Source organism: Macaca nemestrina, chromosome 4 (genome assembly GCF_043159975.1).
Source record: "Macaca nemestrina isolate mMacNem1 chromosome 4, mMacNem.hap1, whole genome shotgun sequence".
Classification (NCBI taxonomy): domain Eukaryota; kingdom Metazoa; phylum Chordata; class Mammalia; order Primates; family Cercopithecidae; genus Macaca; species Macaca nemestrina.
Genome location: NC_092128.1, coordinates 103974161 through 103989823, shown reverse-complemented (window position 1 = coordinate 103989823; position 15663 = coordinate 103974161). Strand labels below are relative to the sequence as shown.

General features: G+C 36.6%; 1 protein-coding gene across 4 annotated transcripts in view; it reads right to left on the bottom strand.

Moving 5' to 3' along the window:
- Window positions 1–15663, bottom strand: part of LOC105475849 (Bardet-Biedl syndrome 9) — a 555557-nt gene that overhangs the window by 201826 nt on the left and 338068 nt on the right. The gene's annotated exons all lie outside the window — the stretch shown is intronic.

Sequence of the window (15663 nt, the reverse complement as noted above, 5' to 3'; positions counted from 1 at the left end):
CCAAAAAATAACAGATACTCGTGAGGCTGCAGAGAAAAGGGAACACTTCTACTGTTGGTGGAAATGTAAATTAGTTCATCCACTGTGGAGAGCAGTATGGAGATTTCTCAGAGAACTGAGAGTTGAACTATCATTCAACTCAACAATCCCATTACAGAGTACAGACCCAAAGACAAATTCTACCAAAAAGACACATGCACCCGTCTGTTCATCACCACATTATTCACAATAGGAAAGACACGGAATCAACCCAGTACCCATCAACAGTGAATTACATAAAGAAAATGTGGTACTGGGGACTATTAGAGTGGGGAAAGAGGGAGGTGTAGGTTGAAAAACTACCTATTGGATACCATGCTCGCTACCTGGGTGACAGGATCCATACCCCAAACCTCAACATCCCTCAATGTACCCATGTGACAGATCTGCACATCTACTCCCTGAATCTAAAATAAAAGTTGAAATTATTTTTTAAAAAATTTTTAAAGAAAATGTGGTATATAAACACCATGGAATACTGTGCAGTCATAAACAAAGAATGAAATCATATCTTTGCAGCAACATGGATGTAGCTGGAAGCCATTATACTTAAACAGAAAACCAAATATCGCATGTTCTCACTTATAAGTGGGAACTAAAACATTGGATACATATAGACATAAAGTTAGGAACAACAGATATTGGAGCGATATAAGAGTGGGGAGGAAGGAAGACAGATAAGAGTTGAAAAACTACCTCTCGGGTACTATGCTCACTACCTGGGTGACAGGTTCATTTATACTCCAAACCTCAGCATCATGAAATATAGCTTTGTAACAAGCCTGCACAGGTACCGCCTGATTCTAAGACAAAAATTGAGGAAATAAAATAAAAGGGAGCAATCACTGAGGAAAACTGATAGATGAACCTCAAAAACATGATATTAGGTAAAAGATGCTAAAGACTACATATTGTATGATTCCATTTATATGAAATATCCAGAAAAGACCAACCTATGAAGACAGAAAGTAGATTAGTAGTTTCTTGTAGTTGGAATGGGAGTGAGGATTAGGTGTAACAGGGCACAAGCGGGCTCTTGGGGGAATGGTAATGTTTAAAATTGGATTGTGGTAATGGTTGCACAACTCTACAGATTTACTAAAAATCCTTAAATGGTACACTACAACACATGAGTTTTGGTATGCAAATTATATATCAATAAAGCTGTGTTGTTTCTTTTTCAGAGGATAGGGTAGCTTGACCAGCATGTAGTTTCTGCAGAAATAGGAGATGAGATTCGAAGCAACTGGGTGCAACTCTTCAGAAATTTTTGAATGTCAAAGTGAGAAATGTCAACATAATTTAATAGGCAAGGGATCCCCTTGAAGGTCTTGGAATAAGACAAATACAAACAAATGAAAACCACAGATATTTACATTCATAAAATTAACCTTATCCAGTGAGACAATTTGTTGACACATTTGACCATAAGGACCAGGACCTATGGGCTTCCCTGAGACCATGACCTGGATTTAGCACGGGCGTGAGGAGTCACACTCTACAAACATGAAATATCATCAGAGAGGTTTTACTTAACCCTACATAACATGGCTTACTTTCCAATCTGACTCTGGCATAATATCACGTGATATTATATAAGGAAGGAAATCAAAACATTTTACCCCAAATATGTTTCTTTGTCATATCTTGAAATAGCCCTGCAAAGCTGTCTCTTGTGGGGAAAAAAATCTACATTCTGTAGAATCCCCTTCCCTTTCCAGGCCTTTTTTCTAGACAGAATCAACTGGGAATCTGATAAGAAACATTGGCAATCTGTTCTCTGAAGCCTACTGTCTGAAGGTTTAATCTGCATCAAGGGAACCTTGGTCTCCAGGATGTCTTATCTTAACCCAGATATTCCTTCTATTGATTCTAGGTCTTCAGACAACAACTTAACTCTTTCAACCAACTGCCAATTAGAAAATCCTTGAATTCAACTATGACCTGGAAGCCCTGCCCCCACCCCTTCAAGTTGTCCCACCTTACCAGACCAAACCAACATCTTACATGTATTGCTTGATGTCTATGTCTCCCTAAATTGTATAATTCCAAGCCGTAGCCTGACCACCTTAGGCACATGTTCTCAGGACCTCTTGAGACTGTACCCCAGGCCACTGGTCACTCACACTTGGCTCAGAATAAATCTCTTCAAATATTCTACAGTTTGACTCTTTTTGTCAACAGGCAGATCATCTCAAATACTTTTACCTTGAATCACAAAAGTGAGACAAAAGATGGAAGGAAATGGTCCCATGAAAATCTATCACTTCCACAGGAAAAACATCTCCAAGAATATGGCTTCTGGCTTATCATTCTAACTGGGAATCAAACGAAAAAGAATATTAAGTGATCGGCTAGAAGCCAGTCCTAGATGAGATAGGGTGGAGGAAAGTGGGGAAATCAATATTTGGGTGAGGGCCTAATTCTCTGAAATTTAATATCCTGCTATAAGAGATTTGAAAATCATATAAAAAGGAAGTTAAAAACAAAAATACAGGTGGCCCACCTGGGAGCGTGATAAAGTTGGATAGGTATTGATCTTACTGCATGACATTCTATCAGTGATTCTCAGGTAGTATGACAGATATATTTAAATCCACTTAAGGTCCAATGTTCAAAGTACATTTATTTTAATTACATTAAATCACTTTTCCTACTGCTAGATTGTTCCAGGATATACAGCTGGGCCTCATAAAAGTATCTTTCTAGGAAGTACAGCACCTTAATTTATCCTTAGTTATATTTGGTACTTTCAAGCAACACTCTGAGCACTATTAGCTCGCTGTATATTAATACGCAGAGAAACATCAGGGTTGATATAACTGCTCAGCTGTTCATAGGTATGCTTATCAAAACAGCATATCTTTTTCTTTTGCTGAGAAAGATTACAAAATAATCTCTCTAGGAAACTGGCTTTGTTTTCCTCTACTTAAAGAGAGAGAGAAAATGAGGGAAAGGGAAGGAAGGTGGAGGGGAGGATTGTGAGGGTTATAAGGGTTGTAATAATTGCTAATTCACAATTCAAACCATTCAGAACTCCTTCACAAAAAACTAATACAAAAAGAATAATTGTGCCAGACGGGATTAAACAGGAAGACAGATAACATAAATGAAAGAAATCCTCATACAATTACAGATAATTGGAGGCCACTTATGTATTTTTCTGTCATCACTGACACAAAAAGATAAGATTTTCATTTCCGCATAATGAGCCCACTAATAGTTTTATTGTAATATTAGAAACATCTTGTTTCTGAGTATATCTCAAAGGACTATTTTTTTTAAAGATCAAACAACAAATAGAACGAAATTTTAGCAGAAGAGGGTACACACTGATTACTTCTGACTCAGACTAGTTTATTTCAGAAAGGTGATCAAATTACTGAATCTGATAAACTTACCAAGATAAAATCCTAATATTAAATTTACAATACAGCCAGTTGTTCGAGCTAACACTAGCAAGCAGAAAACTCAAATGCTGACTGAAGAACATGCAGATAAAGAAGCATGCATTCAATTTATAAAAAGTGAACACACCCCAGGGAAGTAAAGCATACCAGATGGTTATTAAAAGGAGAATGTTTTCATACGATAATAGGTCTGTTCTCCCCTTGAAGTATATACAATCCCCATTAATGTCAATTAGCATTACATACCTAAATCCAGGGAAGCATAACTCCAATGTTGTAATAACACTTTGCACTTACATATCTGTTCTGAAACTGATTCAGTCGCACACAGCCCTGTAACTTACACCATTGTCGTTACAGTCTACCTGACAATTGCTGCCGGGCAACCAACCCCACCCCAGTTTTGAGGCTGGCACTGGATGATCCCTAAGGCCCCACCGATTTCTGACATTCTGAACTGATGAAAATTTAAGATTCCAAGTCCCTTTTCATAACCATTATGCAGGTACAATGAGCATTTATTGAGAATTTTACTGGAAGATAAGCACCATGCAAGATGTTACTCAGACAGGTTCTATCCACAGGGTCCACAAATTAAAGCGAAGAAGGTGAAGCTCAGAGAGATGAAGTGATATGCCCAAAGTCAAAGCACCAGAAAGAACTGGGACTAGGACTCAAGTCTGTTGACATAAAATTTGATGACATTGTTTTAAACAATATGTGAATGTATAGTTTCTGGTGATTCTCTAACCACCTAAGAGTGTTTCACAACTGCCTGCTATTCACATCCAGTGAGTGAAAATCATTGGTTCAGTGATAGTCTATGCAGGAATAAGAATTTAAAAGGACTAAAGGAAAGAAAAAAAAACTCAAGAAAAAAGACATCACAAGAAACAACATAAAATGAAGAGCTGACAATGCTCTATGCCTGGCATGGCACTGTCTGATAGCCACATATAGCTAATTCACACTTGAAATGTGCTACACATATAAAACAAACCAGATTTTTGAAGACCTACTATGAAATATAAAATATCTCATTAATAATTCTAATTTTACTACATGTTGAAATGATATATTGAACATATAGAGTTAAATAAAATACATTGTTGGGCTGAGCATGGTAGCTCACACCTGTAAACCCAGCACTTTGGGAGGCCAAGGTGGGCAGGTCACTTGAGTTTGTGACCTGCCTGGCCAACATGGGGAAAGCCTGTCTCTACTAAAAATACAAAAATTAGCCAGGTTTGGTGGCATGTGCCTGTAGTCCCAGCAGTGAGCCAAGATAATACCACTGTATGCTAGCCTGGGTGATGGGGCGAGACTCTGTCTCAAAAAATAAATTAATTAATTAAATAAAATACATGTTAAAATTATTTTAACTTGTTTCACTTTACTCTTTTAACCTTCTAGGAAATTAAAAATCATATATGTGGTTCACATTTGTGACTTTAACAAATTTCTGTCAGACAGTGTATAGATTCTACACCCACACAGATGCTGAATACATCAGGGACATACTTATAACAAACACTCTTTGGAGATTACTCTGACCCGGATGAAGAAAAATTTACAAAATTTTGAAAGAGCTTTGTATATTGCTCTTGTCTGGCTGAGAAACTAGCAAAGGTCAGACAGAGCAAGAGAACATCCACCTTTACACTCACTCAAGCATACCATTCAGTTATCTAACTGCTCTCTTTTGAGTGAACAGGAATAAACTAACTCATATATGGAATAATTCAAAACTCTAAACATTCTCAGACCAGTGAAACAAGTTCATAGGGTATAGACAGGAAAGAGAAAATAGCTCCCTCAGAAATACCAATGAAGAACAGGAGTTCCATTACTACAACCCAGTTTTCAAAAAGTTGTTATCTGTGGTATTATATCTGGTAAAACACACATAACATAAAATGTACCATCTTAACTATTTTCAAGTGTATGATTCAGTAAATTAATGCATTCACATTGTTGTAAAAAAGCTATTTGTATGCTCATCAATTTTTTAAAATTTTTATTTATTTTTCCTTCAACTATTATTTTAAGTTCAAGAGTACACATGCAGGATGTGCAGGCTTATTACACAGGTAAACAGGTGGCACAGTGGTTTGTTGCACAGATCAATCCATCACCTAGATATTAATCCCAGCACCCATTAGCTATTCCTCCTGATGCTCTCCCTTCCCTGACCCCACTCCCACAGGCCCCAGTGTGTATAGTTTCCCCTCACAATGTGTCCATGTGTTCTCATCATTCAGCTCCCACTTATAAGTGAGAACATTCAGTGTTTGGTTTTCTGTTCCTGCATTAGTTTGCTGAGGATAATGGCTTCTAGCTCCACCCATGATCCTGCAAAGAACATGATCTCGTTCCTTTTGACAGCTGCATAGTATTCCATGGTGCGTATGTACCACATTTTCTTTATCTAATCTATCACTGATGGGCATTCAGTTGATTCCATGTTTTTGTTATTGTGAATAGTGCTGCGATGAACATATGCATACATGCATTTGTATAATTGAAAATTTATATTCTTTTAGGTATATACCCAGTAATGGGATTGCTCAGTCAAATGGTATTTCTGCCTCTAGGTCTTTGAGAAATCACCACACTGTCTTCCACAAGGTTGAACTAAATTACACTCCCACCAACAGTATAAACATGTTTCTTTTTCTCTTCAACCTCACCAGTATCTGTTGTTTTTTCAGGTTTTAATTACACCCATTCTGACTGGTGTGTGAGATGGTATCTCATTATAGTTTTGATTTGCATTTCTCTAATGATCAGTGATGCTGAGCTTTTTTTTCAGATGCTTTTTGGCTACAGGTATGTCTTCTTTTGAGAAGTTTCTGTTCATGTCCTTTGCCCACATTTTAACGGGTTTGTTTTTTTCTTGTAAATGTGTTTAAGTTCCTTGTAGACTCTAGCTATTAGACCTTTGTCAGATGCAGAGACTGCAAATATTTTTTCCGTTCCGTAGGTTGTCTGTTCACTCTGATGATAGTCTTGATCAATCTTGAGTTAGCATTGGTATTTGGTGTAAGGAAGAGGTCCAGTTTCAGTTTTTGCATATGGCTAGCTAGCTCTCCCAGCATCATTTATTAAATAAGGAATTCTTTCCCCACTGATTATTTTTGTCAGGTTTGTCAAAGATCACATGGTTGTAGTTGTGCAGTCTTATTTCTGAGTTCTCTATTCTGTTACATTGGTCTGTGTGTGTGTTCTTGTGCCAGTACCATGCTGTTTTGGTTACTGTAGCCTTGCAGGATAGTTTGAAGTCAGGTGGAGTGATGCCTCCAGCTTTGCTCTTTTTGCTTAGGATTGTCTTGGCTATTCATGCTCTTTCTTTGGTTCCATATAAATTTTAAAATAGTTTTTCTAATTCTGTGAAGAATTTCAATGGTAGTTTAATGGGACTACCATTAATCTATAAATTACCTTAGGCAATATGGCCATTTGCACAATATTAACTCTTGCTATCCATACACTCATCAAATTATAACATTTTTTAAAATTGTGTAAAAATGTAAAGTCATCTAAAACGAACACACCATTTTCAATTTTTTGCACATTTATCTATTATAGACACATCTATTTCATTATTTGTAACTTACTATATACTATTCCATAATCTGTTTTTTCAGTTACATAAAATGTTTTTGATATATCATTCCAGTTTTGAAAATAATGAAACACAATAATGATATGCAATTATATCATATCAAATAGTAGTACTATGATAAACCTAATCACTTTCCAACTAGAAAGCTGGCTACAATTCCCTGCAAAGATAATTAATAATATAAATGAACATCTTGATGGATGAATTTTTTTCTTTGTGAACTATTTCCTTGCCTAAATATTCAAGAGTAAAATTATAGGGTAAAAACATACACATTCCATTATTTTATTGACATCTCAGTTTTTTTGTTTTGTTTTTACTTACCACCCCTGTTCATCCGCAAACATACGATTGCAAATTTCTGTGTCCTCCTCCATTCTCACCTATTTACTCTATCACCTTCTGAGAAAGAATCTCCTTTTAGCTCTTAAGTGGTTATATGAAAAACAAACCCAGATGTCTAAAACACCAAAAGCAATGGCAACAAAAGCCAAAATTGACAAATGGGATCTCATTAAACTAAAGAGCTTCTGCACAGCAAAAGAAAATACCATCAGAGTGAACAGGCAACCTACAGAATGGGAGAAAATTTTTGCAATCTACTCATCTGACAAAGGGTTAATATCCAGAACCTACAAAGAACTCAAACAAATTTACAAGAAAGAAACAAACAACCCTATCAAAAAGTGGGCAAAGGATATAAACAGACACTTCTCAAAAGAAGACATTCATACAGCTAACAGACACATGAAAAAATGCTCATCATACTGGCCATCAGAGAAATGCAAATCAAAATCACAATGAGATACCATCTCACACCAGTTAGAATGGCAATCATTAAAAAATCAGGAAACAACAGGTGCTGGAGAGGATGTGGAGAAATAGGAACACTTTTACACTGTTGGTGGGATTGTAAACTAGTTCAACCATTATGGAAAACAGTATGGCGATTCCTCAAGGATCTAGAACGAGATGTACCATATGACCCAGCCATCCCATTACTGGGTATATACCCAAAGGATTATAAATTATGCTGCTATAAAGACACATGCACACGTATGTTTATTGCAACACTATTCACAATAGCAAAGACTTGGAATCAACCCAAATGTCCATCAGTGACAGACTGGATTAAGAAAATGTGGCACATATACACCATGGAATACTATGCAGCCATAAGAAAGGATGAGTTTGTGTCCTTTGTAGGGACATGGATGCAGCTGGAAACCATCATTCTCAGCAAACTATTGCAAGAACAGAAAACCAAACACCGCATGTTCTCACTCATAGGTGGGAATTGAACAATGAGATCACTTGGACACAGGAAGGGGAATATCACACACCGGGGCCTACAGTGGGGAAGGGGGAGGGGGAAGAGATAGCATTAGGAGATATACCTAATGGAAATGACAAGTTAATGGGTGCAGCACACCAACACGGCACAAGTATACATATGTAACAAACCTGCATGTTGTGCACGTGTACCCTAGAACTTAAAGTATAATAAAAAAAAAAGAAGAAGAAGAAGAAGAAGAAACAAACATTCTTAAGGAAAAGCAAAAAAAAAGAAAAACAAGCCCAGCAACATCACCACATCCATGAAAACTCCTTCTCAGTCTCTCAGCATATTATTTTTACTTGTCCATGACAATGAGGAAAGTGGGCCTCTGAATGGTTTCATTATATATTCCTCTGTGTTATCGCCAAAATCACGCTCATTAAAAAACCCATGGACCAAAAAGCTCTTAGGCTTCTGCGTGACTTAAAATGATTTTTATATATCAACACTATACAAATAAACAGAGTGGAAGGAAGTTTTAAGTACAGAAAAAGTAACACAGAGCAAACTCCAAACCACAGGATCTCTATTTAAAATTATGCCTAATACAGCCTCTGTTTTGTAGAAGAGAAAAATCAGCCAACTGCTTCTCTAGAACATTAATGACTATCAGTCATTACATCACACATATGTCATCTGACACCGACTTTTAGATCAGTAAACATTTTCCCTCTGCTACAACAGAGAGTTAGTGTTGAAGTGAGGAGAAAAACCCCAGTACATATAATAGCATCAAAACATAAGCCAAGTCATAGGGTAAGTCTAATTTCTCCCATTTCAATTTACTCAACCAGTCTTGCTTTGACTAACAAATTTATGTGAAAATTTTATAATGAAATAGAGAATTTATTTTGCAAAACTTTTCTGCCAATAAGCATCAGCATTTGAAGGCAAAGAAGCTAAACTTCGGTATAAGCGAAATCAACAAAGTCACACACAAAAAAAAGTCCTCTGTATACTTAAGTTTCAGATATAATTTCAGATTTGAGGGAACTCTCCAAAAGATTTTGTTACCTTTCTAATAGGTGCGTATACAATGACTATTAGATGATCATGAATATACATATACATAGCATGAACATGTACAGTTTGCACACATCTCCTTTTTCTTTACCCTGACCATAATTTTGCTAAAGAAAATCCAGGCTGTCTACGTCCCACCTGGCAATGATTAAAGTAATATTGCCACATGATATTCTAAAGCCTGGACTTTGGAATACAATGTTTAGTATCTATGTAACACTGAGCAAGTTTCTTAACTCTACTCAGAGTCTCAGGTTCTTCCTCTATAAACAATAATGCCACCCTCACATGATGATTCTAAGTATTAAATGAAGTAATAAATAAAATTTACTTCAAACTCAGCAGACACCCAATAAATAAGAATTTCCTTTCTTTTCTCCTACTTTATTTCTTAGGTCCTTCAAAAACACATTCAATTGATTGAGAAAGCAGTATTCCAATTTTACGAATGAGGAAATTTAGGTTTCTAACTACTGAAAAGAAGACATTCTCAACACGGTTACATTCTTTCAACATTATACCTCCAAAGCTAAAAGTAAAGATGAAAATTCTTTCAAAAAGCATATTTGTCCCAAAATTTTATTAGTTTTAACTTGTATTTTAAGTTCAGGGGTACATGTGCAAGTTTGTTACATAGGTAAACTTGTGTCATGGGGGTTTGTTGTACAGATTATTTCACCACTCACATACTGGGCCTAGTACCCATTAGTTACTTTTCCTGATCCTCTCCCTCCTCCTACCCCCCACCCTCCAATAGGCCCCAGTGTGTGTTGTTCCTCTCTATGTAGCTCCCACTTATAAGTGAGAATATGTAGTGTTTAGTTTTCTGTTCCTGTGTTAGTTTGCTAATGATAATGGCCTCCAGCTCCATCTATGTCCCTGGAAAGGACATAATCTTGTTCTTTTTTATGGCTGCATAATACAACATAATTACTGAAACTGTGGTGGGCAACTGAAAAATATTTATTCACTGGAGGCCAAATCTTTCCCTTGTAAGAATCATGCTATGCTTTTTCCAGATTGATAATCCCAGGTCCCCTCTCCTTGCTTCAACCTTAGGTTGGCCTCAGTAAGGGTGCTTGTTGTATGCTCCCACTGGAGTATGATGCAGTAGTAGACACTATGTAGGCAAGGCATGTTAGCAAAAATAAGATGGGAATGTGGCTTTGAGGGTTCCTGTACAGGATACAGGAAATAACCTGCATTTGAAAATAGGGAGGGAAGTGGTTGGCTTTTGCATCAAAACTCAAAACTATTAATGATGCATCTTGAAGCCAGTGACCCACCTGTTGGAAATATAATAAGAGGCTGCCACCCACAATAGGCCAAGAGAGGGCTGATTACAGGATGATTGTCCTAAATGAGATAACCCTTCATGGATGGTTGCTTCATTTCTAGTTAACCAATATGTTTGTCCCAAAAAGAAGCACTTGAGCTATCCAAAAGAGCTACCACTGATGTCCATTGCATCTCCTTTTCTTCATCTCTGGAGAGGCCTACATGTGATTTGGGGTAGAGGTAACAAGGCTGTTCTCTATTTGAACTTTGCTCTGTATTTGAACTCCCAGGTCTCTTGTTCTACTTATCAGAAAGTTGTTATTATCCTAACAGGGCCAGGACCAGCTACATTATTTGAGGTGCCCAGAGCAAAATAAAAATACAGGGTCCCTTGTTCTAAAAGTATTAAGAAATTCAATATGGCTACTACAGAGCATTAAACCAAAAACAGGGCTCTGTGTGACTGTGCAGGTGACATGCCTATGAAGCCAGTCCTGGACAAAGCTAAGGTGAAGACCGATAAAAAAAAATGGATAATAGATTCCATCCTTCAAAGAACTGACCATAACTAAGCACATGGGCAAATGTTCAGACAGTTTTACTCGCCTAAAAACAACACTGATGCTCTGTTTGCATTGTTTTTTATTTCTTTCTTTATTTTTTATTTGTTTGTTTGTTTTGAGACAGGGTCTCACACTGTCGCCCAGGGTAGACTACAAATGCACAATCATGGCTCATTGCAGCCTCAACCTCCTGGGCTAAAGCAATCCTCCCACCTCAGCCTCCTGAGTAGCTGAGACCACAGGTGAGTGCCACCACTATCAGCTAATTTTCAAATTTTATGTAGAGACAGGCTCTCTTTATGTTCTTCATAGGGATTTCGAACTCCTGGGCTCAAGGGATCTTTCTGCCTCAGCCTCCCAAAGTCCCCAGATTACAGGCATGAGTCACCATACCCAGCCTGCTCTGTTTGCTTTAAACGACTCTTGAAAAATCTAATTAATTTTCAGATAAATTATCTTCAGAGTCCATAGACCAAAACTGCTTATGAGTGAATAAGATTTTAATGACAACAAAAATTTAAATTTCAATGTCAAAAGTATAGAAGAAAAGACATCTTTAAGTATAGAAAACCTAAATTCAAGGGTTACAAAAGTTCCAAAAAGAAATGTTCATTTAAAATAGTTTGCTAATTTAATATATGTTGAAAGAAGGAGGAAAGATTATTTAAAAAGTACACAATTCTCCACTCCTTCAACAAAGACGCAAAGTCTATATCCCCACCCCATTAATCTGAATTGACCAAAGCCAATGGAACACTAGAAACATGACACAAACAGAGGCTTGAAAAGTGCTTGTGCATTGGGACATATAGTCACCATGTGAACAAGCCCAGTCTAGCCTGCTGGACCATGAGAGACATGTGGCCAAATTATTTCAGCTAACTGCAAGCCATCTGCCAAATACATGAGTAAATACGTCCTAGCTATCCAGTCCCGAGCTGAGCCACCAGCTGACCAGAGACACATGAGTGAGCCTAGTCAGTCAAGCATGACCCAGATCAACAGAACTACCAAGCTAATCCAGAGACTCATGAACAATAATGAATTATTGTTGTTTTAAGCCACTAAGGTTTGGGATGGTTTGCTATACAGTAAAACTGTTAAATGATACAGGTAGTATTTTAGCTCAGTAGAAGAATGGAATACACGATAAGCAGGGGCTGAGACAACAAGCTCACCATTTTTGGCAGGGAGATTAGATTCTCACCAAATTGCATAATAAATTCCAGATGGAGTAAAAAAAAGTATATTTAAAGAATCATAGCACAGAAATGTTAGAATAATTTATAAATTGATATTCATATAGTCTTGGCATACATAGGGAAGGATTTCCTAGGCAGAGAAACCTAAAGGAAAAAAATGGACAGATTTAACTATGCAAATGTTTTTTAAACCTCATGTGTCAAAAATACATTACAAATAAAAAATAACAGGCAAATGACAAATTGGTAAAACTTTTTTATGTCAGAGATTACATACGTAAATAGGTACCAAGTAGTTACATGCGTGATGAAAGTATGATCAAAGATTATCACTCTTAATATGCAAAAAATGGTAAGAAAAAGATGAACATGATAGAATATTAAACAAAAGGTGTACATATGTAAATCATAAAAAAGAAATACAAACTGCCACTTGACATGTGAAAAATAAGCAGCATCTCTGGTAAGCAACAAAAGGGGTAAGAAGTAAAACAACAATCAAATTACTGTTTCAGTTAAAAATTGTAAAGATGAAAATAAGTAATAATACCTAGGAAAGCAGGCATTTTCATATACTATAGGTTGAGCTACAATCTGGTACAACGTATCTGTAAGGTAATGTGTATGTATGGGTATGCATGTGTATATGTGTGTCTCATAGAGAACACTTTGCCAAAAAATTAAAAGATCCCATCACAGGAGGAAAAAAAAACTTCCAAACAGGTAGCAGATCTAATTTTAAAGTGGTACATTAGGAAAACACTTTTAAAATCCAGTAAAGTCATGCAATGGGGTTATGCCACAGGGACAGGAACGGGCTCTAGCATGGCTTGTTATTTCATGAGCTTGGCTAACCCATCATGTAAATCATGCTCCCTACGTAGGCAAAGCATAAAGATAAGAAAAACACTAAACAGAAGGTATGTGATAATAAGGTATGTGGTATGCTTGTTTGATCCCAGGAGAGTTGTCAAAACGGGATTTTTCTCAATGTTAGACTCAGCATTAAAACTATTATTAAGATTTGTCCTTTAATAAACTGTGATTGTCCATACTACATACAGACTGTCTATATCATAAACTATTATATAACCATTACAAATAGAGAAGTACATCTATGCACTAATATGCAAAGAGTTCCAGTACATACTTTAGAAGAAAAAGAAAAAAGAGAGCTAGGTTAATACACATAGTATGATACTCTTTATGGAGTTTTTTTTAGCCTGATGAAACAATATTTCATTTCTATATGCCAAAAAAAAGGTGTGGAAAGAAACAAAAACAGTAAGAATGATTACATTTCTGAGCAGATGATAAGGAACCAAGATGGAAAATTTAGCATTATGTACAATGTTATAATTTTCTTTGGGAAATTATATCCATGTGTTAAGTAGGTCATTAAAAAATTGACTAAACGGAATTAAAATAGACTTTATTATGCTCAAGAAATTTATTGAACAATCAACACCTCACCCTAATCTATTACAAATACATATATATATAAAAAAAATAAAATTGAATGGCAAGGTACATAAAAATTAAGTCAAAATCCTTATAGTACTCATATTTTTCCTTCAAATGCTTATTCATTCTTTTCGTTAATCTAAAAGGAATGGGACTTAACAATATACATTCAAGTGAAAAGCCATGGTTTTGATTGTCTTGTCTGTAATATTACAAATCATGGAAAACCTCAACCCTGAGGCTAAGCAGAAAAAATAAAAACCTCTGCATTTTAAGTGTATAAAAGATGAAGTCTTACTATATAGAAAATCTGGAAAGCATTAAATCAAGCATCCTCTTCAAGTTCCTTTAAATGCCCTCCCACCATTGTGTCTACAAAAAGATACAACATCATTAAAGACAAGGTTGACGATACCTTCAGTCTCAAGTATGGCAGGCAGGTATGGCAGTAGACCTCAGAATGAGACAGAGAAGTGAACAAAGAAATGGGAGAAAGGAAAAGGAAAAGGAGGAAAGAAATAGAAAACAAACCAAAACAAAAAGAGTACTAAAGAGGAAAAGAGGTGTGGAACAGACAGGGCATTGGTGCCTACTGACTGAAGAATCATATAATTACCCCAACACACACACACAAAATTGGCAGTCTATATTTGTGGAAAAAATTTTGTAAATTCCATACATTATGGAATATAATCTTTGTAACAAAAGAGTAGTCATCCCATTTTATGGAACAAAACAGAAGTTCTGGGAGGGTAAGGGAATTGCCAGAAACCACACAGCTAACAAGCAACAACACTGCGGTGTTTGAATTCCAAGCCCAATGTTCTTTCCAATATTCCACTGCTACTATAGTCTGTCCTTTAACTTGTTGCTAATTTTCAAATAATCATGATTTTTTTTTTTTTTTAGATGGAGTCTTGCTCTGTCACCCAGGCTGAAGTGCAATGGTGCAATCTCGGCTCACTGCAACCTCCACCTCCCGGGTTCAACCAACTCCCCTGCCTCAGCCTCCCGAGTAGCCAGGATTACAGGCACCTGCCACCATGCCCAGCTAGTTTTTTGTATTTTCAGTAGGGGCGGTGTTTCACCATATTAGCCAGGATGGTCTTGATGTCCTGACCTCGTGATCCGCCCGCCTCGGCCTCCCAAAGTGCTGGGATTACAGGCGTGACCCACCACACCTGGTCTAACCAAGAAATTTTTAAGAAACAAATGTATTATGAACAAAAACATAGTAAGCTATTTTTCTGTCCCCTAGGAAAATTAATTCTGAAAACAAAAATCTGATTTGTCCTTTCAAAATCAACAGAATGGAGTGGGGCAGGGGAAAAGGGCAGAAATGTAGTGACAAAGGACCACATGAAGGAGTCTAGAATGTGATGACAGATGTTGAATCTACACATGATAAATTGTATACAACTTAATACACACACCCACATAAGTGAGTACCTTAAGTCAGAATAAGACCTGTGGATTTTATTAATATACTGCTTATGGTATTATACCATAGTTTTGCAAAATGTTACCATTGGAAGAAAGCAGTTAAAGGAGACATGAGAGCTCTCTGCATTATTTGTTACAACTACACAGAAATATAGAATTATCTCAATTAAAAACCTCAATTCAAAAAATCAACAGAATATTCATACCAGCAACACTGACTTTGAAACAGGAGAGTAACATTGTGAAGAAATATAGGAATACACAATGTAGTCAGTCA